Genomic DNA, 20252 nt, shown 5'->3' on the forward strand with positions numbered 1-20252 from the left:
TCGCTTTGCAATGGAGCACCATGACTATAGATTTTTTCATTTTGTTGCGAGTGAAGCCGTCACTGAAATGGAGCCACAATCCAATTTTCACTGCAAGTTAAAGGAGAGCCTCCTAATTTGAACTCCATATTTTATTCTCAGGCTCTGCTGAAGTAGCTTTACATGAATCTCAGGTAAAAATAATCCTTATTATTTCATACTCGGTTCCCTCAGTTCATCGTCTGTGTGAAACAAGCGGTTTTAGTTCGTCCTCCTTTAGGAAAACTTCATCCGAATCTGCTCCACATAAAGAAAGATCCACTCTCACTGAGGTCACACAGAGTGAAGAGCAGAAAAAGGACACAGAGTAGCTTTACTTTACACTGACTTCATTCTTGAAGACTTTAGCCACGTGTGACATGAAGACTAGAAAAGGAGACATACGGCATAAAATAAGAGCATCAGTCGCTCCAACTGGGAAAAATATCTTTCTAAAAATTTAATTTCATCCATATTTTGTCATTTTGTGTTTAATATCAATTAAATCATAAAGTAGATATGCAAATTTATACAAAGTGAAATACATAAAGGTCATTTAAACCAGACTTGATAAACACCCATGTTTCACGCATACACAGTCCCGATCAAAAGCTGACAAATGGCAAAAAAAATCATATTTTGCATGGTTGGATCTAAACAATGTTCCAAGTCGAGCTTCAACATGCAAAAAGAAGAAATGGGAGTGAGACAAAACATTTTTTTGAAAACAACGCTTAAACTGAAACAGGCAAAAACTTTGGATCAGCTGTAAAACAGCCTGTTTCACTCTCTCTTTAAATGAGTATCCATGTCTAAAGTCCTTTTACAACTTAGACAACATGAATAGACATGAGTCCTTAAAACAAGTCCCAGATAGCAAGGAAACATTGAAACAGTGTTGAGTCAATATCAGGCGACGTCATTGAAGCAACGTTGAAGTGTGACGTTGACCCAACATCACTCTTGCACCCATTTTTAACATTGAAACAACGTCAGGTTTTGATGTTGAATCAATGTTGAAACCTGACATTGATTCGACGTTATATTTTCTAACACTGTTGACATTGAAACAATGTCAGATTCTGATATTGAAACACTGTTGAGCTATGGTATTGATTTTCCACCTCTTTCGCACAGTTGCTTTTTATTGAAAACAAAAAACAAAAAAGGTCAATAGACATGTATCATTTGCAAAATACTTTATTAAAAGACAAAGTTTCCTATTTACATTTCTATGTTTCATGTCACTTTTTATTATTTACTCCGGGATGGGGATGGATGATGTGCGTCCTGCGCGCCACCCGTACGATCTGGAGCATATCTGAGCCATTTCTGGACTGCTTGAGCAAAGACCAACTCAGACAGAGTTCGCCCCTACCTGCTGCGCCAGGCCATCTAGGACAAAAATAGACACACACACAAAAAAAACAAAGACAAAAAAAAGGGAATTAGAGCACATGAATAAGCTCTTGTTAATTGTCTTCAGCAGGGAGAAAGTATGTAAACTCCTAGGCTGATAAACATGAAAGTCACCAGGCGGAAATCAGTAAACTGCCGCATTTGATTCCCAAAGAGCTATAAGCTGAAAATGTGATATGTCTTAGCATGGTGTGCCGTGTATCCTTTAAAAAAAAAAAAAAAAGAAAACATGGGGTCCTCGGGCTGTACAAAGTGTACAACCCGAGGACAAAACAAGCTGAAGACCAAAGACTCCATCTCCAGATTAACCGGACATGAAAGTCTTGTTATTAAGAAAGACAAAGTAATATAGCAAAAAACAGACATAGGAAATGTGAAACGCACCCAGCACATCAATTGATCCCTTTATTGTTCACTTTAACCTCATAAAACTACAATAAATGTTAAAACTTACCAAATATGCATCTGCACAGCGCTGTCTCTTTAAATGCCCTTTTTTGCTTTGTCTGGTCCTTGGTTTTTTTTCCCCTGCCCAGTTGAGTACAGAGGCCAGCTCCTTTGTAATGGCATAAACCATTACACGGCGGACTCGCACCTCCAGTGTGGTCCAGCAGCACCAATCAACGCAAAGCGTCTCACCTATAGACACATTTTATGAGATGGAATTAGCATGTCTCATGTCTTAAATGTGTATGCAAGTGCTTGTGTGTTTACTTCATGTAATTGATGATAGAAACATGTCATTTAGTTTTCCCTAAAGCCTGATTTTCAAGTCATACAAAGAATAAACCAAAGTATTGGCAGTACAATGTATTTCTATTCCCTTGTGTTTACTAGTTTTTGCCTGTCACATATATTTGTTATACCATGTAAACTGTGAAATTCCAAGATTTTCAAACTTGCCTTGTAATAGTGGCCTCACAGAGTCTCTGGAATCTACAGAAAAAAAAAATCACAACAAGATGACATTCAGGAGTATAAATTGGGGTTTGTTTTTTTTTTTTAGATAAGAGTACAATGACATTGTGATGCAGCTTTAAAACTTTTTTTAAAAGCATACCATCTATAAGGAAGACATCAGACTGCATGCTGGCGAGATCGCAAAGCTGTGTCGGTTTGTGCCGGAGTAGCGAAAGGTGCCGGAAGCTGGGTGTGGCATTATGATGGTTGCTATCAGTGGGCTGGGGGGCAGACTGGAGTGATGAGGGCTGTTTAGAAAAAGATAATTTTTTAAGTATTTAAGAATACAGACAACTTGTCAAAAAAAGTTTCCGTGTGTCAGACAGATATGTACACAGACACTAGACAGTATTATATTACCTGGTATTTTCACTCGAGGGGCCTGGGGAAACCGTTTTTTTGTAGGCTGCTCATCCTCTGAGTCCGTATATGTGTACAGGGGATTTGGTCTAAAGAAAAGAAATTAAAAACGGTCTTAAGTAATTGCAAATATGCTTTTGGCATATTGTTTCCTAAAGTTAGTTTGATTTCTAACAACACACACAGGAAACAGAGACGTGCAAGAAGGTACAGTATACAATGAATTTTTGAAGTGCACAAGTGTACACGGCTTTGCATTTTTAAAAAGTTTACAAACTTCCACTTTTTGGACTATATTATGTGGTGATATTGCAGTATGCAAGCACCACAGATATGTATAAAAGACAAGATCATAAATTCTTAACAATCAAAGATATGTTTGTGAATAAAAGGGTTTTACTTGTGCTTTCTTTTAAGACTGGTCTGGGTTTCTTCTTCGGACTGAAGGTCAGACGTATCACAGCGTTCACGTGGATATCTCTGAAGACTGCGTTCTGCTTCGTGAAATGTGCCTGGAAATACAAACACAATGTACGGCCAGACATAAATTACGTGTGGACAAAAGGTGCAAACGCATAGAAAAATCAGCGTTTTCAAAAATACGCTGGTACGTGTGGACGTAGCCTTATTCATTATTCAAGGCACAAACGGAAAGTCATGTACGCGTGCAACGTAAAGTTAGGTGACCGTGCAACGTACAGTCACGTGGGCATTCAAACTGAGTCTAAAGTTTTCGTGTGCGAATTGAAACGAGTGCTCTCCAATCATCAAAAGTAACAAAGTCATTGAACACGTTTATACAGTTAACTTTACGTTTATCAATCATATATCACAGATTTAGAATTTTTTGTAGTACTAAGCAACTACAGAGCGAAAGTCTGGGTCAAGCGCCGAGGCCACGGCAAGAACAAAGGAAAACTCGAAGCGTTAAAGCTAGCTTTGTAAGGGAATATAACGAAGAAATTATGAAACGAAAATGTTTTCTTTGTTGATATACTTTGTTCGCAGTGCAGTTTATTTGTTGCCGGATTGTAAGAAGTAGACACAATTTCGGGCTCGTAAATAACAGTAAAAAACTTGTTAATGTACAACATTAACGAGTTTTTTTTACTGTTATTCAAATGCAAACATGGAAATAACGAGTAGGAAAAAAAAATCATTCATTCTTACCTTATACTAATCGTGGTGCAGGCCAGTGCAGTGCATGAACTGATGCCTTCTCTGGTCAATTCCGCTGAGAGTAAATCAAATGTCCCGCTCTGCTGTAGAAGACAATGAATACCTGGGGGGATGTACCAATGTGAGAGGGGTGCTGCGGAATAGTCCAAGTGATCGCTGCTTTAATTTCCCGGTCAACTATACATAAATTGCACGTAGACATGATTTTTTTAAAGCTGGTGAACTAGACCAAGTCATTGATAACAAATGAACAATAAATCTACTTTCTCTGGTACTTTATACCCGATCAGTTGCAGTGCAATTTAATGCTCAACTACAAATCGATGGTTTTTGATGGTGACCGGAGCCGAATGATCGTCAACTATAAATAGACGTTTTCTCGACGTTGTTGTTGTCACCTGGTCGACTACAAATAGATCAAATATCAATGACAAAAAAACAACGGTGAATCAACATCGTTACAACGTCTCTATAGTAAGACCGTCGGTTTACCACAGTATTTCAATGTTGTTACAACATTGGCATTTCAACCCCGACCATATACGACGGTTCGGATGAAAAATCAACATAGATTCAATGTCGTCTTGCTATCTGGGGTTTTATCTCCTAAGCTGAGATGTGCACACTTGAATGTCCAGTTTAGGAGTAACCCCTCTCTTATCTTTGGCTGTTTTGGGGCAGAAAACCCATCGAGTCTGACTGAGCCTGGAGGAGCACAGTCCTCGATACGAAGCGTAGCTGCCGGCAGACACGGCAGATCAGCTTGATATCAGCTCATTTCAGTTTAACTTGGCTACAAACAGAACTTGAGCTCTGGCAGGTGGACAGCTTTTCACCCACTAAACGCTGACACTTTGTTCAGCACAGAGTGAGTATAAAAAAGGAAAACAACCTTTGCATCATCCAAACAGGGGAAGGGTAAAACTGCGCACCTCGGCGAGCTTAAAAGACACTGACCTGTTTATCGTCTCTGCTCGGCCACTGACCTTTTTCATTCAGTGTCAACTCCTCGCCAAAGTTAAACATGGCAGGAAAGCAAGAAATACTAAAGCTGTGTCTTTTATGTAGAGATTCTGCTGTGGAGGACCAAAACTGCCAAAAATATTCACAGAAATAAAAGAAATTTATTTTGAAAACATGTCATTCACATAAAGAAGCAGATCCACATGACATATTTAGGAAAGGAGAAACATTTAGGATTTTTTGGAAACACATTAAGGGGGAGAGGGTTGGTAAATAACTGGTGATTAATAAGTTAAAAAATATAATGTAAAATTAAATAAAAAAATACAGAGACTGATGGAACGGTAAGCACATGGACAGGTGAGTTAAAGAAGTAATAACTCCTGCAAGATTTAAATGAATTGACAAAATACCTGTTTGTTATTGATTTTAGAACATATTTATTTATTCACTAACATTTGCATTTTATATCAGTTTTGGTTTTCTGTATATTGTCCCCTCTCTTATCACCAGAGGAACTTTGACTCCGATGATCAGCATCCATTCTTGTCCAGATTTCTTTGGTTTCCGTCCGTATTCTGATGTTTTAACAGTTAAACGGTGTAGAAGAATTTTCTGATCTCTTGTTTCTGTGAGGTCATTCACAGTGAAGTCTTTTTTAAAAATGCAACGATGGAGCATCTGCAGACTTGCAGACGCTGTTTTCTATTATTAGAAGAAAAACCTTGCATAGATCGCATTCCAGCTCCTTCTTTAGACTGAAGATAACAGAGGTGAGTTTGCCTTATTAGGATCGACGTGTAGAATGAGAGTTTGGAGACCTTCAGTGGATGCACATGACGCCAACCGTTCATATAATGTTTAGTTTAAGTCTTGCATCACATTTTGCACATTGGGATTGTTGACAGTTCAGTTACATCCAGATTAGTTCATTCATGGCAGCCGGCTGCTGTGATTGAATGACTATCACTGAAATGAATCTGGTTAGCGATTGCTCAGCTCAGTCAAGTGTTACCAAATAAAAAGCTTTTATTGTCCAGAAAGGCAGAATATATGGAAAAGATTCACAGCAACAGCCTGTGGATCTTTGGATTTCTACAGATTTTTATGATCAGGGTTTATTGTTAAAGCATCTGATGAATGGGGCCAGTTATATATTTAGTATTTCATCATTCTTGGCTCTGAAAATCCTTCTAATTGCTGTTATTTAATTATAATTATGCATTGATTTTCTTCGAGTTCTCCCTGCAGGTTTTCTTAACGAGCTGCAGGTGAGCTGCTTCATTAGCTGTGCTTGTGAATGAGTCATTTCTGGCAGCAGCTTCCAGCCACTTGCTTTAAATGTCAGCCTGAAATATCTGCAGGTTGGTTATTTCATTTATTTTTATCACGTGGGCGATATAATATCAAAGAATTGGCTTAGTTCACCTGTGAGATTGTGCGTGGAGCCTTGTGATTTGATTTCTCCTGTTGGAGTTAAGAAAACATGGAAGGATCCAGGGCCCGTATCCTTAAAGAATCTTTGTGCAAAAAGTGGCTCCTAGCGGCCAAATTCTAAGAAAATTCTCAGAGTCATGACGTTTTCTTAAAATTTCCCCTAAAAGTGACACGATAATCCCAGTTAATATAAAAGCTATTCCTCAAGATTCCTAGCGCTTAAAAGGGCTCCTAAGGCGAGATCTGCTAAGAGCAGGGAAGAGGACTTTTAGTGGCTTAAGAGTTCCTCTAAGCAGCTGCACAAAATGGCCAACAGAAGAGGCAGGAGAGATATCTTTATGTTCGTTCACCAACTGGGCCAACAACAAACCTTGCTCCTCAGTCCAGTTCAGCTTGCGAGTCCTTTTTTTCTCCATTTTCTGTGTTTGTAGGATATTTGTTAACAAGCCTTTATAAATAGACCAGCCAGCAATCACAGACAGTGATAAAAGCTGAGCCGTGTTACCCTCGTTAAGACCAAACTGGACTTGTAACGTTGTGATTTCTACTTCATTAGGGACAGCCCCTTGAGATAGGCCATGTTGTTTTCAATGGGGTCCATATGGGAGTGAAAGTACAAAATATGCCAGCTAGGATACTGATATGAGCAAATAAAACACGAATCATTATTTGAACAGGGTGTAATGAGTTTAAGTTTTCACATATTTTAGATTCTAGTGTTAGGCTATAACCCCTACAGCTTACTATTCATTTTCCAGATATTTTCTTGAATGTGAAATATTATTTACAATTACAGTCAGCATAAGATTAGAGTGTATAATTATGTTTATTGATTTGAGGGTACATCCTTTGCTCATTCTCACCAAAAGCTCATTTCCATCAAACTTGTAGGATCAACCAATCACGGCTTTTGAAATGATGACTCATACCTAGCAACGGGGTCAACCACACCTCCTCACTAAGATAGGATTTTCCATCCATTCCTTGCTCAGAGTTCACTGAAAATGTTCTGGAATCACTTCTAAGCTAAAACTCCTGGCAAGGAATTTTTAGGTTAAGTTAGGAGCTCTCTGAGAGGATTCTCAGAATCTTTAGGGATACGGGCCCTGGTTTTTTTTTGGTTGGGTAAAAGTTCTTCATTTTGCTTTGTGTAGGTAGAGCCCAAGTGCCATTCATTAATTGGTAGAAAGGTGCAAAAGTCTGATTTAAAGAAAACATTTGTAGAAAACAATTGTCGGGGCTTTCTCTTTGCAGGACTGGATATAAAATGTAAATCAGGTGCAGCCATCACTCCCAGTCAACACACTGAAATCTGCTCAAAGTCACTCAGGTTTATGTGCAAAGAGCCAATTAAAACCACAGAGAGATTCCAAACTTAAACTCTCTACAAATGAAACCCAAGGTGCTTCTTAAATATATTAAGACACCTAAAAAAAATAATTCCATATTCATACCCACGGAGTAAACTTGTTCCTTTTAGAAGGGTACAAAGACCGGCAGCAGTGGAAAGTCCCCGAAACAAGGACAGTGACACTAAAGAAATCAATCCACTGCAGCACAGAGACCAGATGACCTACAACCTGTCAGAAAGTTTAGCACAACCACTCTGACATAAAAACATCGACTAACACAAGTCTATTAGAACCACGCGACAGCGCCGAGTGGGCCCCGTTTTCACGGGCGTCATCATTCTAACATTTTGGATGTTTTGGAAGTTTCCATCACTTGGACATAAAATTTTCTCTGTTTGAAGCGACATGACTCTTCTCACGTTGTCCCAACATTCATTTGCAAAATAATCCAGAAAGTTCAGGGGTCGTTAACATTGGCAGAGATGACATAATTATATAACCTGTTTTTTCATCGTGGTTTATTTTTCCATCTGGAGTGCAGCACTGCGTTTTTTTTAATTCATCTATTTTATTTTCTATAAGAAACATCCAATGGAATAAAGACTGTATTTTAAAGCTTTAAACAAAAAGCTTTTAGGCAATGTTGGCATTACATAATGACTGTCAACTAGCCAGGATCAATATTAGCATTGATTTGTTATCCCTGATTAGAGTTTCAACACACTGGCATACTGCAAACACAAAACGATGCAATATTAGGGCCGACTGGAGTAAGGTCTCCAAACATGATGCAATAAAACTGTTTGTAAATGTTTGCTGACTGATCCTGAAATTAGATGTGAAAAGTCAAATCTAAACTTTCAATATGTTTCGTGTGCTGAGTTCTCAGAGCCTCCTGTTATTGTGTGAAACATACCTGAGTCCTTGCCAAGTGAAACAAACCATAAATTCATTTCCAGTCCAGTCTGACTCAGGTGTGAAGCCCAGACAGGCCAGGTAGACTGGCAATATCTGACTTTCCCGTCCATAGTGATGATTCACTTCCACCTTTATTGTCAAACAATATCTCAGAGTACAGTCACAGTGGGTCAGAGCTGAGATTTACTTTGAAGGCTGATGTGCATTAGTTTTTTTATTGTGTATTTAGTTACATGTTTCGTTTATAGGATGCACAAAATCATTCTAATTATGTAAATAACTTTCAAAGGAAGCTAAGATATGCCATGGTCGTCTTATTGTCTTTCCTTTTCTCTAAACCAATAAATAAATAGTCAACAAGGTGAGTAATGCTACATCATACACATGCGACAGTCTCAGTAGTTTATTAAAAGCACCAGTTTAGTAACAACATCAGTGCCGAGATACTTTATACTTTTCCACATCGAATAACTCGTAATTAATTATCAATGAGAGATGTTTCCACATGAAAATGTTACCAACCAAATGGAAGCAAAGGAAGGGCTGAAATCAAAGACGAGTAGAACTGGAATGGAAACTAAATAGTCTGGATTAAAGGTAAAGATCAAAATGTGCAAAGGTTTGTTTTTGTTTTATAATAATAATAATAATAATAATAATAATACATTTTATTTATAGGTGCCTTAAAGACTCTCAAGGTCACCTTACAACAGTACAAAAAATAAATAATGAAAAAAAGTGAGATAAATGAAAAATACAACAAACAAGCATGAAAGTATAAAAGCAAGTATAACAGCTAAAGAAGGTAAAAATGCAAGACCAAAATAAAACCTGGGCATCATGAGTCCAGTAAATACTGATTTCCAATAAATTTGCAAAGGCACTGGGAAAAACTACTGAATCACCTGTTTGGGTTTATAGCAGGTATTAGTTTAAACGGGGTAACAGTGGAGTCGCCCGAGTGCAGGACGTTCGAGTACCTCAGGGGCTCGTGGGTAAAGGAAGGACGATTGGTGTGCAATCTGCTGAAGCTGTCAGTGTGCACTGACTGGTAACATGTGAGGGCGGGGGCAACATCATATTTTATGATCACTGTGTGCGAGCTGTAACATGTCATGGGGAGAAGGTGGCCCGCAGAGTTATACATAGATCTCCATTCTAACACAGCCTGGCAACAAGAAAGGAGACAAAGGAGGCGGCAGACTTGGTCAGCTGATTGAAGCTGATCAAAAAACAAAACAGCAACTGGTTACAGTGGGCTTTTTTAATGGGCTATCAATCCGTTTTCTGCCACTTATCCTCTTCCAGCACTTTCGGGGAGAAACCTTTTCCAGTGTATCCTGGGTGGAAGATTCCCAAAACACCCCAGCTGAGGAGCAACCCAGTCAGCACCAGAACCTAGTCAGCTAAAACTACCTGGTTCCTTTCAGTGAGGAGGATCAATGGCTCTACTCTGAGCCCCTCCATAATAACTGAGACTACTTGTTAAATCATACATTTGAATTTTACTGTTTACACCGTAGTGTTGTAGCTCTAAGCTAGCTAGCTAGCTAACTTGCACCGGTGTCACAGCAGCAGAGGGCGTGGTCGCCTTCAGGCTGAAAAATTGTTTGTTGCTCTCATTTCACTACTCGCACATGACGACGTGCATTTTGTGACTGCTGTTCCTCCTCTGACTATGTGAACACATCTGTGCACGCAGTGAGCCTTGTGTTCACCTTGAACGACTCAAGGTGAACACAGGTTAGTGGAGGTGTGGCTGAGCTACAGTTGGTGCCATTGTGATCACATTCCCAGGATGATGGCAATGGGTGGAGTGAGCGATGTTGTCCTGCACATATGAACCCTCCCAAAGGTATTTGGATTCACTGCGACACAGAGTACCCTGTACATGCTGTGATCTCTCCTTCAGGTTACTTAAAGTATGAAACTCCTGCAGTAGCACCAACACAGGCTCTTTACTGCTCACTCAAGGAGTTTCTGAACATGAGACCACAACTATTTTTAAAGTTTCCCATTCTTGTCTAAAACTGAAAGAACACAACGGCACAGAAAGTCAGTAAAATGCAGAAAGCTGTGTGTGTGGTAGGAAGCCTTCTTCTTACCAGGGGGCACATTTACCACCAACACACGCTCTGCTGATCCTTTCGCTGTGAAGTTGCTGTAAATTTCCTTCCTGCAGGCAGCTGTCCTCAGCTAACCCTGGAAACCTTCAGCCTCAGATGTGTGTGTACATGTGTGTCAAAGAGAACAGACTGCTCGTTTGGGCCTGCAGGGAATAAAACTGCACATTATGAACTGCACTGTTTGTGTGACGGAAATCCAAACAATGGTATTCATTTATTTCCTTATATGGGAAAAATTGCAAATGGAAAAAACATCATTTTGCTTTGATAGAACAAAACATTTCTAATGTTTTAAAGTTTTTTGCACCTTTTGAAGAAGCTTAAATTAAAAAAAATGAAACACTGAAGCAGTTAGTGTCATTTTGAACTTTATGTAGAAACTCTACAACTTAGACGGGAAACCTTGTAATAAACTGTGTTAAATCTATAAAAGTGTACCTGTTTATTCATTTCTTGTTCAGATTACTGCATCGTGAGTTTTCGGTGTCCAGGAAAAAGCAGGAACATTTTCGTTTTTAAACCCACTTTTCTCCTCCTCACAATAAAGTTTGTCTCTGAAACTACGCCCAGAGCTCCACAAGCTCCTGTTGTTTCTGCTCCAGATGTGAATACACGGCCCGCGTTGTGCATCGAGGGCTCTGCCCAGCCGTGGTTTGGAGGGCTTTCAGGGTCTGACTCGACAGATTCACAGACTTCAACAATGTGGTTCAGTGCAGCATAAACAAGTCCTGGCACAGAGCGAGCGCTGTTACACAAGCAGCTCTCTGGCTTCGTCACTTCTTCCTCATCACACTGAGGGGAGAGTACTGCAGAAACCGTTTTCATCTCCAGACTGTTTAGGTTGGACAGTGAGTCTCGTCAATTAATTAAGTGGTTTCCAATAGACAACAAAAAAGTCCCAGAGATTCAAACATTGGGTTTAACATTGTTTAATAACACCTGTATCAGGTTTGGGTGCTGTCACATCCAGAGATCAGCACTGAGTGCTTGTTAGGGCTTGTGTGGCACAGTTAAAGTCCTTCATGTGTTCATGTGGAGCTACAGTTTTTGTTTTTCCAACAGCACGCTTGGGTTGCTCCTGGCCAGCAGTGAGCGTTTCCCTTCATGATCCTCACCCAGTTCATTTAGGACCTAGACAGGTGGGCAGTCCACACCTCCAGCTGACTAGTCCTAAACAGAAGCCTCCGGTTCACCACCACCAAACGTTCATTTGTCTAATTATTTTTCCCCCACTAGGTGACACAGCTGCTGATGAACAAACTGAACAAAAGACATGAAGCTGGAGACACCAGTACCCATGGTGACCATGGATGGATGGGCCAGAGCAGGCGACGCTGAAGGACATTTTAAATTGATGGTTACGGGTAAACTAACCCGAGTCACGTCTCCAGACGTGCATCCATGCATGCACGTACAGAACAAACTACCGAAACCACTTCAACCCACAGAGCAAACATGCAAACCCTGCACAGAGTGGCTCCGATTCACCACGAGACTGGAACCCACAACCTTCTTACTGTGCTCCAGTGCCAGTTCATGTCAGGTTACATATCAGAGTAACTGAAACGAATCTCTTCACCATGTCTGTCAACAGATGTTGGAGCATTTTCAGTTACCTAATAAATAACATGTCTTGCTGTGGGGTTCAGTGTCCCAGCAGTCTTCTGCAAAATGAGTACGTTACACATTCTTATCCCGTGAAGTCGGACACTGTTCAGTGCTGCTGGTGTCTCGGTGATACGATGAGTTTATATAATTAAGTGCAGGAAAACAGACAAAACTATAGAGGGGGGAGAAAATGAATGGATGGCACAGAGTAAACCACAGGTTTATCAGCCACGTCCTGTTTTTGGTTTTAACCCCCTGATATTTACCGTTTTGTGGCACTTCTTGTGTGGTTTCTCTGTGGGTAGCACCAACATTGCTTGGCTGGGTTGAGCTAAAATGAGGTTACAATGTGATTGGGTTATTGGAGTTATTGGTAATTTTAGCATCACTCTTAGTGTCCGTCACCATATTCCTTTCACTCCCAACACTCAAGTAACGATTTACTGATATGACGCATGCAGTGTCTTTAAAAAGCCGCATTACAACCTGAGACAGCCTGTCAGGTAGCATCAAAGCTAGCTCAGAATTCATGCTATAATTGGCAACAGTGCTCAAGTTTTTGGCCTTGCTCTGATTTAAGACCTGCTAACTCTCTTGTTTCTTTCTCATCACCGTAACAAATGCAGCCCCTCAAAGAGGTAAGGTGTCATCATTTCATGGCAATATTACAAACAACCCCGACCCCCCGCCCACGAGAAATTATCAGTATCTTAGTATCTGATGCAAGAGGGGAGCTATCTTACTCACCCCTCTTGTAAACAATATCTATGCCAAATATCCGGCAGTGAGCATAACTCGGACTGCAGACTCTGAGGGCAGGGGTGGAATGAATGAAGGTAGACAGGCTTTTAAAAGGCAGAGGTCATGGCAGTGTGTCAGCTAGCCTCTGCTGACCGGGGGGTCTTTTATATTACAGACAAGTTTGAATCATTTGATCACTTTTGAGGATAAAATTTTAATATTTTAGAGTTTTCTTCTAGTTAACCTCACCATCACTAATGTGTGAAGATTCAAAACCAGTGTAGTTGTTTATTAATGTACACAACTTAATCAAGTCCAACCACTGACCATAAATAAGTGGACTAACTCGTCTGACTCGCTGTAGTGGCGCTATTGAGTTTGGCTCACTGACTTAAATATAATGTAAAAACATCTAACTTTGCATCGTACTTCAATAAAACAAGCACAGAAAAGTGAAATTAATAAAGTAATGATCTCTCTTGGCATCATGTTTACATCCATCATGAGGAGAAGTTCTACACCCAAACCCCCCAAAATCTGATAACCACTCTCTTATATTCATGCTACCAATGCTCATGGCTAGGAGGAGGTGGAAGCTCAACTAAAGCATGACCACTTAAAGTGCAGGCTTCAGTTACTGTGTTCTGATCAGGCCAGAGCCAAAAATCATGACACCGACGGTCGGTCAGTCAGCTCAGATCAAACAAACATGCTGTTCCTCCACAAAGACATCGTGTTCCTCCATGATATGCTGCTACTGTTTATTCTTATGCTTCAGGGCAGATGACCTCTAATAAGAGAATGTGTTGATTAAACTCGAGCAGACGTTGGGACTGCGCTTTTCTGTTTGCATGTTTGTGAAGAAAAGAGCTGCAGAGATGAAACTGCACGACCTCTTTAACCTTTCTAAGGTAAGGTGAGAGTTCTCTCAGAGGCTCGGGAAATACAGTCAGGTGGGGTATTTTCAATATTCAGACGTGTTTAGAAATTTGTGGCACTGCTTGAGACGCAGAGGAAATGGCAGAAATGAAGAAGTGAAAATGTTTTTGTTTCAGTTTTTCTCCGTCTCATTTGCAGCTCTGGGGAATCGAGAAGGAACTGATTTTTTTGAGCAATCTGAGTCAGGGAGGATTTTCTTCTTTCTTCAGCTTCATCTGACCTGCTGCACACATCGGAGGTGGAGACGCATGCCACAGCATTTTAAAGTTGCATTATTTCCCTTCACCCCACCTTCTATTGTCACTTCAGAGAAATAAAATATTGCACATTTCCTCCTCCTCCTCTTTTGTAACTGTTGCCGAGTGTTTCTTCAAGGCAGTGCCTTGAAATGCTGAAAAAGAAATGCTGATGTCTAATTTTTAAAAAAGTAAACTAAACTAAATCCTTCTTTTGCCTCCATCTGTGAATCAGGCTGCAGCTTTAAGGTCAGTGTGTCAAATGAATGCAGGACAAACGGACGTCCATCATTCCTGAGAATGATGGACGTCAGGGAGAATTTACGGGCGTCTTGACCTGCTGACCTCAACCTTCATCAAGACAAAATAACCTGCCCCACACACACACACACACACACACACACACACACACACACACACACACACACACACACACACACACACGCCTCTCTCTACTATAATAACCATGCTCTTTTCTAATTAAGCTCATCAGCAGCAATGGTTGGTGATGTGGTTTATATTCAGGTGTGAGAGAATCGCTCGTCCTCCTCCACGCGTGACATGAAAATGGCAAAGAACTGCATAACAAAATATTAAAATTTGTCAATATCACTCAAAATCTTACATACAGAATTACATTTTATATCGAAGTATACAAAACAGATCAAAAATCAGAGACAACAAGCAGGTCCGCTGGTTTTTTCGCACGTGACGTATTCGTCAGGTCGTTTCAAATAAACACGAGTTTTTCTGCCGCCTGCAGAACTAAAACAAATCAAGGGTCAAGAATTACACAGTAATATTCTTGGTTTTCTGCTGCATGCTGAAATGTTCAGGTTTGTTTGGTTATTACTGCTGGTGTGCCTTCGTTAGAAACCAGTATAAAGTTATTCATTCCTCTGTTTCCACGATTGTTATCCTTACTCATGGACAAAAAAACCAGTATACAGTATCTCCATCTGCAGTGTAATAACTGGCTTTTCACTTTTCACATCATTATTTGAAACCTGCAGATTCACTTTTGCAGGCTTGTAGCCAAAAAACCCCACAAACTCTGCTTTAGGGAGTGTTGCCGTTTCCGATGACACAATAAATCTTTATGCTGACACAAGGTTTACGGTAACTGTGTTGACATGATCAGCTTGTAAACTTTTATAAATCAAACACAAATCACCAAATGCAAGATGGAATTAACCCTGCGGTGTTTTTTTATGCTTTATTATTTTCTCTCTGTTTTCCCTCCAACAAAACTGCCCAAAGACTCGATTGGTAAGTAGTTCAATGTAGGTAACTAACCTTTCAGCTGATTTTACTGTTGGCTGTGATGCAAGGTTCACCTCAGGTTAACGGATCAGAGAGAAAAATAAAAGTATTTATGCAACACGCAAAAGTTGTTGTGCATTTAAGGTCACGGCCTCCAGGTCTGTTTCATTCTGCAAGACCTCCCTTGGTATATTTCCGCGCTTTGTTTGCATCTGGCATTGTACCAATGCAAAGACTGTGCAATCATAAAATACACAGACACACACACACTGGTTTATATGCACTTTTGATACTATGTAACACCTGCTCTGCCATTACAACATTCAGACTTGTGAAATTTTGGTTTATTATCACAGGGACATGACATGAACTACAAACCCTGGCACCGACACAACAATACTATCCAACACCAGAGCAGCAGTCTTCACAAAACTCACGGTGCCGCTCTCTGCCATCTAAAGCTGGTTGGTTTCATACTGAAAACAAACTGTTTTACATTAAAGGTATTCATATCACTTTGAAATCTGTGAGCTGCAGATTTGTAGCATCACTGTTGTACCAGATACTGTGTCCACTGTTCAACGAACTAATGCACAATCTGGCAAAATGCAAAAACGAAAAATACTAAACAGTTTGTGGTTCTCTGAATTTGGTTCAATCGTGCTTGAAACTTGGTATATTTGGAAGATCAACTGTTCCATTTAAGTCTTGTTCTCCAGAATAGATCTTTTTTTATTCTTGGACACTGCTAGGGTAGCTTTGCATGATTCAGTTCAAAGTAATCCTTAATGCTGGATCGTGCTGCAGCCCAAATTTTCTTTGTATCAGGTCACAGCTCAAGGCTGTACACTTTCATCATGCATCCCAAGTTTCTGACCCAGTCGGTTGTTTGAGTTTAAACTGATTTCTACAATAAACCTTCCTGATATTTCCTCACATAGAGACACCTTTTCTTGCCCACCTGACAATAATAGCCAACCTAAATCCATTAAAGTGGTTCTACCTGACACCTTCCCATGGCAGATACCACTGTTTTAGATAATTACAGGTCAATTTTCAAAGTGCCATTTATTTCCAAAATCCTTGGGATTTACTAATGATATTGTAATGCACTTGGACAAAGGTGAGAATACTTGTCTGTTGTCTTTGATACCAGTCATGCCATTCTTAGTAAGAAATGGGCTGGCATCATTGGCACTGCTCTCAACTGGTTTTCATCATCTGACAGATATTTTAAAACTCATATTACCAACCCATGTATGCTCTCATACGCACTCGTCATGTGGAGACCCCTCAGGCTCAATCCAATCCAGGTCTGCTTTGTCTTCATATATATGGCCCTTGGTCATGTACTTAATTGTTTTATGGAATCTCCATTGGAAACGCTCACCAATGTTATGCAGATGATACACAGTAGGGCTGCAACGATTAGTCAACTAGTCACGATTACGTCGACTATTAAAATCGTTGACAACTAATTTAATAGTCGACGCGTCGTTTGAAGCTTTGTAAGATCCTGAAAGACGCAGGAATAAGTAGTAGGAGTGTAATAACGTACTGAAACAGAAGATGGCAGCACTGCATGTCCAGGGATGCCAGCTGCTGTTAAACCCCGAAGAAGAAGAAGCTGTGTCCGGTTTCATAGCTGTGTCCAAATTTAGCGGCCACATCCTTCGGAGGCCGCATTTGTAGGCCAATTACGTTACAGCGACGCAACGAAGCCTGTGCAAATTCGAAGACTCCCCCAAATGCTGCCGAAAAATGCGTCCTTCATTTCCCCAGATTTGAAGGATGTCGGGTGTATCCTCGTGGCCCAACCTATCCCAGGATTCATAGCGCAGCCCAGCCAATTCCAGTTTTCAACAATGGCGGCAGCTACGTAGTTTTAATATTGCTCTTATTAATCTTTCTGGGTCACAAAATAAACTTTTAAGATATTTTCAGGTGAGAATGTAGCTGTGTAAACTTCAAATATCTGCTCGGTTTATCAAGACATCTGTAACACAGTAAGGGGAATTGTTGAAAAGAATATATCAATGGCCAATAGGTTCGACTATAGGAGCACAGGGGTGTGTTTAAATGAGACACAGAGACAAGAATGTAACTCAAAAGAACCAGCCAACTTTAGTGAAATAAACCATAAGGTTGACAAGCACAGATTAAAGACACTTTACAGTGGTAGAAAGGAAACTTACAAAAATTAAAAGAAAAGTAAAACACATAAACTACTAAGCAATGACTTGGCCAAGTGTTACTTTTGGTTTTCAATGTTTGGGTTTCAATGTTCGGGTGCACCCTAGTAATCTGACTCCTTAACTCTTATAGAAACAGATTACACAAATCCAATGTACATTCAAATGAAAATCTCACACTCTTTTCACATGTGGAGAATGTTCTACACAACAGCTCATTATTCAAAGTCCCAAATAAAAAATGTCCAAGGGGTAAAGTCCAAAAAATTCCCAGGGTGTGAAAGAAAATAGGGGTGAGAGAATGTCAGTCAGTGGTCTTATGTATAACCAGCTGTGTGTGAAAGTGTGAGTGATACAGTGCTACCACACCGCAAGGTGCAGCAGATCATCAAGTGGAAAAGAAGCGAATCTCAGCCTCTCTAAGTCCAGGTGGGAAGGCTCGCCATCTATTTCACCGGAGGAATCCACCTCAGGAACAATTCAGCATACAAAAAAACCCCTGACCTGTCAACAGACAGGGTCAGAAGAGCAATTCAAATATTAATTATGCTGTTCTAGCTATAATTCACAACTTAGAATTTTGTTGACATCATGTTCGACATCAATTTGCAATTAAAATACTCAAATTTGCAGAAATAAAACATCTCTTTTACACAAACTATGCATTACACCAAGTAAAGTCAGTGCACATGTGACAACTATTAATCAAACAATTCAGATAAATTCAGTTTCTCAACGATAAAATGTGAAACAGACGTGAACCGAGACATACAACATGTGCTCACCGATCTCAGTGCATCACGGCCGAAGACAATGGTATGGTGTCTCTCGGTCGGAAAATGCGGGGCTCTAAATAACGTAACAGGACATGTTGTTTTTTTCTCTTTCATAACAGTAATACCACGTGAAGGAAAATAAACATAAGTTGCGCTTCAAGTGTTACCTTACTTCTGGAAGCAGATTAAGATGAACTTTCAGGCAGTTGATAGCAACCAGAGCTAACAAAGGCTAACAGTTTAGCTCCACGCGGTACTTTCTAAAGTCGCCAGAAAACTGCAGCATTCGCCTGTTTACTCACTGTGGCTACTTTTAACATGAAAGGTAGCTGATAACCAGCGAACTTATGTGCTGCACAGTTGGTTGCAACTTATATCTAATACTTTTTCCAGCTCAAAAGCTTCAGTCTCTCTTTTCTCCTGCCAGCACGCGACTACCTCCACACATAGCAGCGAACACAGAGCAGGTGGGTGGGACATACAGCGGCAGGATGCTTTCCCATTGGCCAAAGCATACTGGGACCTGTGCATTTCGATTGGTTGGGAAGGCTGTCCATCTCTCCTGATATCTATCAGTCCTTAAAGTGGTACCCTCATTTTATGTGGGTTACACATCACATATTTTCAAAAGCGCTCCGACATTTCCGGAGATGTCTGTTACGCACCAGCTCGATAGCTAGCCGGGGTTCAAGGCTCACTAGAGCCGGCGAGAACAGCGAACTCCCGGCAAATCGTTTTCAAACCCCCCGCGGTCTTTCGTTACTCAGGTTAAACATAAAATATAAGTCACTCAGATAACTTAAAAATGTTATTGTTTGGCTTTTTTCAGTGTTTTATTTGTTCCTCAGTAAATTGGTTTGGCTGAGATTAAAGTTATAGTTTTTACACAGCGGAATAAATGTTAAATAGAGAACTGATTAAACAGAAGCGTGAAATGGTCGAGAGTTTACTCCAGTGTCCTGTTATATTTTAGATAGACAGAACAGACGGCCGAGTTTATTAAACTCCACCAAGACAATCTGCAAATTTCATTAAAGGTTCAATAAACTGTCATCTTGTCTTTATTTTTAGTTAGCACCTTAAACACTTAAAGCTGTAAGCTAATAATAGTTATATAAGAGCAGATGCTGCCGGTGCAATAAGCTTTACGTTTTACATCGAATGGATGCATGATCTGATTAGTCGACTAATCGCAAAAATAATCGGTGACTAGTCGACTATCAAAATCATCGTTTGTGGCAGCCCTAATATACAGCTGTACTTACTTATATTCAACAGCCTCTCCTGCCTCAGTGAATGCTTCTCTGCAATTAATAATTCAATGTATTAAAAATGTTCTCGATCTCACTCCTGGCAAAACCGACAGTTTCTCTAAGGAGGCCAGTCAGTACCATCCCTGCTCACTGAGCCTGAGAGCTCCAGTCATTTTGAAAAGTGCTATAAAAGTAAAGTAATGTCTTACATTGCTGACCTAGAACAAACTGGAACAGATCACATCTCTTGTTTGATGAGTGGGGGGGTTCATTCTGGTCTCGTGTCCTTAGACTGCTGCCTGTGGAAACGTTTTTCCATTATTAAGAATGAAAGTTTAAAACACTTCAGCACCGCCTTCACTTTTCAGACCCGAAAGCTGCTCCATCTTTTTTTTACTGTATATGGTCATTTTTACATTCATAGTCATGACATTTTAGCCCCTCCCCCCTTTAAGCCCCTCCTCCCTCAGCTGACTCAATTTGCACAGCAGATGTGAGCTTTTTTAGCCTGA

General features: G+C 40.2%; 2 long non-coding RNA genes across 3 annotated transcripts; one reads left to right on the plus strand and one right to left on the minus strand.

Annotated features, from left to right (window-relative positions):
- Nucleotides 1–4424: 4424 nt before the first annotated feature.
- On the plus strand, nt 4425–13267 carry LOC102076259 (uncharacterized). Of its 2 annotated transcripts, XR_269709.4 has the most exons (3): nt 4425–6263; nt 11795–11871; nt 11969–13267. It is a non-coding gene; the product is annotated as an uncharacterized LOC102076259 (long non-coding RNA). The 2 variants fall into 2 exon arrangements; XR_003213376.1 differs by lacking the exon at nt 11795–11871.
- Nucleotides 13268–17563: 4296 nt separating this feature from the next.
- Nucleotides 17564–19215, minus strand: LOC109204764 (uncharacterized). Its single transcript, XR_002064256.2, has 3 exons — nt 18655–19215; nt 18497–18560; nt 17564–18215 (listed from the first exon to the last, which is right to left on the minus strand). It is a non-coding gene; the product is annotated as an uncharacterized LOC109204764 (long non-coding RNA).
- Between the last annotated feature and the right edge of the window lie 1037 nt (nt 19216–20252).

This window comes from Oreochromis niloticus, linkage group LG13, assembly GCF_001858045.2.
Source record: "Oreochromis niloticus isolate F11D_XX linkage group LG13, O_niloticus_UMD_NMBU, whole genome shotgun sequence".
Lineage (NCBI taxonomy): Eukaryota > Metazoa > Chordata > Actinopteri > Cichliformes > Cichlidae > Oreochromis > Oreochromis niloticus.